Source organism: Zootoca vivipara, chromosome 10 (assembly GCF_965207765.1).
Source record: "Zootoca vivipara chromosome 10, rZooViv2.hap1.1, whole genome shotgun sequence".
In the NCBI taxonomy this organism is placed as follows: domain Eukaryota; kingdom Metazoa; phylum Chordata; class Lepidosauria; order Squamata; family Lacertidae; genus Zootoca; species Zootoca vivipara.
The window spans coordinates 718829-726238 of NC_142593.1; the positions used below are offsets into that span (position 1 = coordinate 718829).

Here is a 7410-nt window from a genome sequence, read left to right on the forward strand (position 1 = left end):
CAGGTGGGACTAGACCAGGGGTCCCCAAATGTACCTTGCCGAGGGCCGGTGCTGCCAGCGCCGATTGCACTGTGGGCCGGAGCGTGCGGGAGCACATGCCCATACACTTTGCTTGTGCGCATGGGCCTCGTCTGGCCCGGAAGTGTGCTGGAAATGATGTTTGCACACGTGCACAAGCTATTTCCGATGCTTCTCGCGATCTGGAAGTGGGCAGCTGCGCCGCACCAGAAAGAGCGGGTGGCGATGGTTGCCGGGGGCCGCATATATGAGCCTCATGGGCCGCATCCGGCCCCCAGGCCTTAGTTTGGGGAACCCTGGACTAGACTGTTTTGAAGACCTCTTCCAACTCTTATGATCATTTGACTCTGTACAGTCATACCTCGGGTTAAGTACGCTTCAGGTTGAGGACTTTCAAGTTAAGTACTCCGTGGACCCATCTGGAACTGATTAATCCACTTTCCATTACTTTCAATGGGAAAGTTCGCTTCAGGTTAAGTACGCTTCAGGTTAAGTATGGACTTCCAGAACCAATTAAGTACTTAACCTGAGGTACCACTGTAAATACACCTGGCAATATACTAGGAGTCAGTAAGGTAAAAGTAAAGGGACCCCTGACCATTAGGTCCAGTCATGACCGACTTTGGGGTTGCGGTGCTCATCTCGTGTTATTGGCCGAGGGAGCCAGTGTACAGCTTCTGCATCATGTGGCCAGCATGACTAAGCCACTGCTGGCGAACTAGAGCAGCGCACGGAAACGCTGTTTACCTTCCCGCTGTAGCTATTTATCTACTTGCACTTTGACGTGCTTTCGAACTGATAGGTTGGCAGGAGCTGGGACTGAGTAACGGGAGCTCACCCCATCGCGGGGATTCGAACCGCCGACCATCTGAGCGGCAAGCCCTAGGCTCTGTGGTATAACCCACAGTACCACCCGCATCCCTAGGAGTCAGTAGAAGTTGTAAAAATAAACCTCCCAGTGAATCTGAGTTTTGATTTTCTGGGGGGGGGGGGGGAGATATAAATAGCACATTCATTCAAATTGCTGTATTGGAAATACATTTATCAGTAGTTGTTTTGAAGATTAACCCTGTCAGGTTTCAGGTAGTTCAGATTACAAATCCCACCAATGCCAAAGCTGATAATTAAAATTAAGCTTATTTTCTGTTTCCAGCTTTAAACATTTCCTCCATAAATGTAGTGCAGTATCATCAGTTAATACAGGGGTCAGCAAACTTTTTCAGCAGGGGGCCGGTCCACTGTCCCTCATACCTTGTGGGGGGCCGGACTATATTGGGGGGGGGGATGAACGAATTCCTATGCCCCACAAATAACCCAGAGATGCATTTTAAATAAAAGGACACATTCTACTCATGTAAAAACATGCTGATTCCCGGACCGTCTGCGGGCCGGATGTAGAAGGTGACTGGGCCGCATCCGGCCCCCGGGCCTTAGTTTGGGGACTCCTGAGTTAATAGAACCATGCAGGTCCTTTACCTTTTTTTACCTTAGATGCTAAAATACAACCTTATTCTATGTGCAGTTTTGAAGATTTAGCCTGCAGTGCATGTTTTTCATCATCACAAAAACCCACCGCCAGCATTGGGGCATCACTTTAACATGCTTAATCTGTGGTTGGGAAGAACATTCAAGTGTTATAAAGCTGCAGACACAACTTGAGATGTTCTGTCGTCACAGAAACTGTTCCCATTCTACTACCTCTCCTTTTAGGTACAAAAACAAAAACAAATTTCAAGCACAACTTATAGTGTACACATAAAAATACCACCAATATATTAAGCAGCAGTAATAAAAATACATAGATACATACATACCCCAAGCCCAGGCACATAATGTAAAATGCAAAAATCTGCCCAGATCGGCATGCTGGCTCCCCAAAAGAAGGCATGTCTGGGAAAACCTGGATGTATGGCAATCCTAGTTTAGCCCATGCTCCAGCTTCCCCTCTCTGAAACCTGTCATGTTTAAAAACATTCTTAAAATTAAGTTGTTGGTGGGTTTTTTAAATGACTGTACATATGAGTGCTGTGCTGTGATACCATGATGCCAAAAAGAATCATTGTGCCCCCTTAATGACTGAAGTGTGTTTGTCTGTCTGTGTGGTCCAAGCTTACTGCAGTGCAGCTCCCAGCAAAAGCATACATGCCATTGGCATGAAAGTATTAAAAACAAATAACAAAAAAATGAACATTCAGGCAGGAGATTGTTAAGATTCATATTTTACAGAACGTTTACACTTTGAAGACCTCAGGGAAGGTGATAGAATTTTTAAAAAATCAAACGAGGGAAAGCTAACCCACCATCATTATTAAAAACATCCAGCTCAAGTCTGACCCTCACAACATGAAACAAAACAGGAGAGAAGTTCCCAGCTGGCTTCTGCCTTATTGCAATTTTCAGCAAAAACAAAATGGAACTAATTACACAGAGTGTTATACCAGGAGATATGTAATGCATCTTGAAGCTCTGCAAAGCTCCAAGGAAAACAAAAATCCAATTTCTTTCTCCCTTCTGCAGCTTAGCAAAAAAAAATCATAAGGTCAGGATGAGAACCACAGCTGTAGATAAGGAGGGGATAAAACTTCACTGCAAGATGCCTTCACTCTGGCCAGGGGGGGGGGGGATATTGGCTGTTTCTTTTGGTGATTTGCCAGTGTGCTTTTCTGAAAATGAGCAGGATTATTCTGTCAGCCACGTATACAGGGGTGAAACTAGACTTTATTTCACCTGGGTCAAAGACACAGTTTGGCAGCGCCCCCCCCCCCCGCGTATTTGCAGACAAGGGGCTTGGATCAGCCAGGACCACTTGGTTGTTAAAAGCTAGCAGGGAGGGGACAGCAGGCTGGGCCAGGGAGGTGATTAATGCCTCCTTATGCGAGGGGGTCATCAGCTGATGACACAACCTTGATGGCAGAAAGTGAGGAGGAATTAAAGAACCTTTTACTGAGGGTGAAAGAGGAGAGCGCAAAATATGGTCTGAAGCTCAACATCAAAAAAACCAAAATCATGGCCACTGGTCCCATCACCTCCTGGCAAATAGAAGGGGAAGAAATGGAGGCAGTGAGAGATTTTACTTTATTGGGCTCCATGATCACTGCAGATGGTGACAGCAGACATGAAATTAAAAGACACCTGCTTCTTGGGAGAAAAGCAATGACAAACCTAGACAACATCTTCAAAAGCAGAGACATCACCTTGCCAACAAAGGTCCATATAGTTAAAGCTATGGTTTCCCCAGTAGTGATGTATGAAGTGAGAGCTGGATCATAAAGAAGGCTGATCACCGAATAATTGATGCTTTTGAATTATGGTGTGGAGGAGACTCTTGAGAGTCCCATGGACTGCAAGAAGATCAAACCTATCCATTCTGAAGGAAATCAGCCCTGAGTGCTCACTGGAAGGACAGATTCTGAAGCTGAGGCTCCAATACTTTAGCCACCTCATGAGAAGAGAAGACTCCCTGGAAAAGACCCTGATGCTGGGAAAGATTGAGGGCACAAGCAGAAGGAGACAACAGAGGACGAGATGGTTGGACAGTGTTCTCGAAGCTACCAACAAGAGTTTGACCAAACTGCGGGAGGCAGTGGAAGACAGGAGTGCCTGGTATGCTCTGGTCCATGGGGTCACGAAGAGTCGGACACGACTAAACGACTAAACAACAACAACGAGAGGGGGTGGTTCCTGACTGCTTGAAGGAAGCAGTGGTAAAACCATTCCTTGAGAAACCCTCCTCGGATTCAGAAAATATAACTACGGTGGAGCCTTCAATGTGGTCTTCCTCTGCGTTCAATTTTATCCCCTATGCTGTTTAACATCAACATGAAACTGCTGAGTGGGATTTTCTGGAGTTTTGACCTATAAAGCCTTAAATGGCTCAGGACTGCAGTACCTCAAGGATGCCTCTCCCCATGTGAACCTACCGGACCCTGCAATCATCCAAGGCCCTTCTTCATGTGTCTCCTCTGCAAAAGGTCTGGAGGACAGCAACACAAATACAGGGTGGGTGACACCTGGCTTGAGAGCAGTACATGTGAAAAGGACCTAGGAGTCTTGGTAGAACACAAACTTGACATGAGTCAACAGTGTGATGCAGCAGCTAAAAAGGCCAATGCAATTCTGGGCTGCATCAATAGGAGTATAGCATCTAGATCAAGGGAAGTAATAGTACCACTGTATTCCGCTCTGGTCAGACCTCACCTGGAGTACTGTGTCCAGTTCTGGGCAACACAGTTCAAGAAGGATACTGACAAGCTGGAACGTGTCCAGAGGAGGGCAACCAAAATGGTCAAAGGCCTGGAAACAATGCCTGATGAGGAACGGCTTAGGGAGCTGGGTATGCTTAGCCTGGAGAAGAGAAGGTTAAGGGGTTATATGATAGCCATATTCAAATATATAAAAGGATGTCATATAGAAGAGGGTGAAAGGTTGTTTTCTGCTACTCCAGAGAAGCGGACACGGAGCAATGGATTCAAGCTACAAGAAAGAAGATTCCACCTAAACATTAGGAAGTACTTCCTGACAGTAAGAGTAAGAGCTGTTCGACAGTGGAATTTGCTGCCAAGGAGTGTGGTAGAGTTTCCTTCTTTGGAGGTCTTCAAGCAGAGGCTTGACAGCCATCTGTCAGGAATGCTTTGATGGTGTTTCCTGCTTGGCAGGGGGTTGGACTGGATGGCCCTTGTGGTCTCTTCCAACTCTATGATTCTATGATTCTAATTCAGAACCAAGTCATCATACTTATTGGGATGTCTCTGTCACTACTATTCCTGATCAGTCTGATCAGTCAGATCTGACACAGTTGAAATAAATAAATAAATAAATATTTTTTTTAAATTTGGATTAATTGATTAATTATTGGTGGGGGATAGTGGACATTTTTCAGAATAGAATAGTTGAGAGATAATGGTAAAATGTGTTAGAATGATTTAAGATACAAAATGAAAATTGTTTAATTGAGATTTTAAAATGGACCCAGTATGGGGGGAATTGAGGAAGTCAACAATGTTAAGTAAAAAATGTAAGAACTGTTATGTTTTTCTTTTTCATGTTTTATTTTTGTTTTATTTTTGTGAATATTGGAAAATGAATAAATTTTTTTTTGGGGGGGGGGAGTTAAAAAATTGTCCAGTAGCACCTTAGAGACTAAATTTGTTCTGGGTCTGGCCATCCCACCTCTGCTTAAAAGCCTCCAAGGAAGGAGCCTCTATCACCTTTTGAGGGAGTCCATCCCACTGTCAAACGGTTCTTTTCAATGTTTAGTCAGAATCTCCTTTCTTGCAATTTGAATCAATTTATTCAAATTTAGAATTATAAAGTATGTTATTGCTTTATAAATTAGCTTTTATATTCTCTAATTTTGTTCTCTCCATTTACTCAAATGGGGGCCGTCACTGAATACAGACACAGGCTCTGCTTATGAAAAAAGTTTTAAAAGTATAAATTCTTTAACAGAATTTGTACTAACTTTAGAAAGAATTCCAACAGATTATCAAAAATAAATTAAAACTCAATGCTTGCTTGAAGTGCCTTCTGTTGATACAACTTGCATTTTGATTTCCAAGCCAGTTGATTAATAGTAAGTGGCATAGCAAAAATAACCAGTACATTTTCAAGGGCTTACTTCTGCAAAGGTAACTCATACAGCTGGTCTGCCCATGTGAGTAATGTAATGTTAGGACTGCTGCTCACAGAAGATTGCAAATATTTAGTGTCAGGGGGTCGCTTTACAGAGAGCCCCCTCCCATCATCTTCACCAGCTCTTCTCCCAGCGGCAGCACCAGTAGCAAGTCAGAAGAAAGGAATGAGGAAGTGAGCAGAGCGGAGATGGGGCTCTTGCATGTTAGAGCATGCTGCTCTGAGAGCAAGGGGAGGAGGACTTGGGACAGCTATCGGACACAGGGAGGCTGTTTCCTCCGACGCCCGAATTGAGGCATGCGCCCATCCGTAGGGCTAGGTGGCGGCGCTTTGGGGTGCCCAGGCTTTTATGCTGGGCAAAAACCAGGAAGAAGCCATTGTGGGGTTCTGACATGGACTGAGCAGTCATGTTTGCTGATATTCTTGCACTGTAAATAGTATGCACAATAAAACGCAAAGGAGCGCCTTTGTTCAAGAGTAGCCACAACCCTCTCTGACATTTAGGTTATAAAAAAAATCTGCTTGAAGAGCACACACTGCCCACAGAAGCAGGGAGGCTCTAGAGCTAGTGACAGATCAAGGCTTGTATGCAGAGGGCCTCATATTTAATCCCAAGCATCTACGGAGAAAAGGACCAGGTAGCGGGTGATACGAAAGGCCAGAATACACAATAGTGCTAGATGGACAGGAGAGTCTGACCTGGTGAAAGGCCGCTTCCTATGTTTCTAGCTGATCTTTTGACATTACAGTGCTCACAGGAGGGGACTGGTCCTGGGCTTGTGCCAATAAGCCCCGGGAATAACATTTGTACTGGCTCTAGAGTTTTTATCCGACTAAACCAATTGCTGCACAGGTATGGCATCCACATGCATTTGGCAAGCCCTAAGCAGGCTGCTCTTCAAATCTACCATGTTCTGTAACTTCTCTGTATTTACTAAGGAGCAAAGGAGACTCAATTGAATGAGCAAAAAGTACCATACTTTTCCGTGTATAATACTACTTTTTTTACTCTAAAATAATGTTAAAAATATGGGCTCGTCTTATACAAGGATAGTATCTCCTCCCATTTTCTTAAATCGGAGTCTTATACATGGTGGCGTCTTATAGACCGAAAAATACAGTAGTTCTCTTTCTGTTGTATTCAGGAGCACGAAATCAACTGCCCTCTCATCTTATTAAACTGTATTCCAGATATTCCTCTTTAATTAAGGGGTAGAGGAAGATTGTTCCTATGAGGATATTCTGCTGCAAAAGAAGAAAGAACCAGAAGGTTTCAGATTTCTAAACATGAAAAGTACATGGTCCAGTGATATGGGTTCCAAACGTTCCCTCTCCTTGGGGACAAACTATGGGGAAACCTGAGTAGTGTGCAGGAAGAGAGGATTCCTCCCTTCCTCCCTATGCTGCTGTCTCGGTAAAATATCCCTCCGAGTAGCTATTTGTGGTGGAGGGAGACTTGTTATTGGAATCAATAGCATATGGCTTCCTTTGATTAAACAAAGATTTCTTGATTGTTATGTGAATGTGCTACATGGTTTAGCCAATTCAGGGATAACTCTATGTAAAATAAAAAGAAATAACACTATAGTAAACAATTTTATCCAATAAAGGGTTCTTCAGTACCAGATGCTAGTCGTTGTTTTACAGAGCAATCTTAGGGAGAGACAAAATTTGTGCTGGAAGAACTGTCAAATCCAAAGCTTGGCTGGTCCAGGGCCAGTCAAAGCAGATGGTGTGGGCGACAGCAGAAGGAAAAACAAA

General features: G+C 44.0%; 1 protein-coding gene across 1 annotated transcript in view; it reads left to right on the plus strand.

Annotated features, from left to right (window-relative positions):
- Nucleotides 1-7410, plus strand: part of KLF9 (KLF transcription factor 9) — a 619671-nt gene that overhangs the window by 203620 nt on the left and 408641 nt on the right. The window lies entirely within an intron of this gene.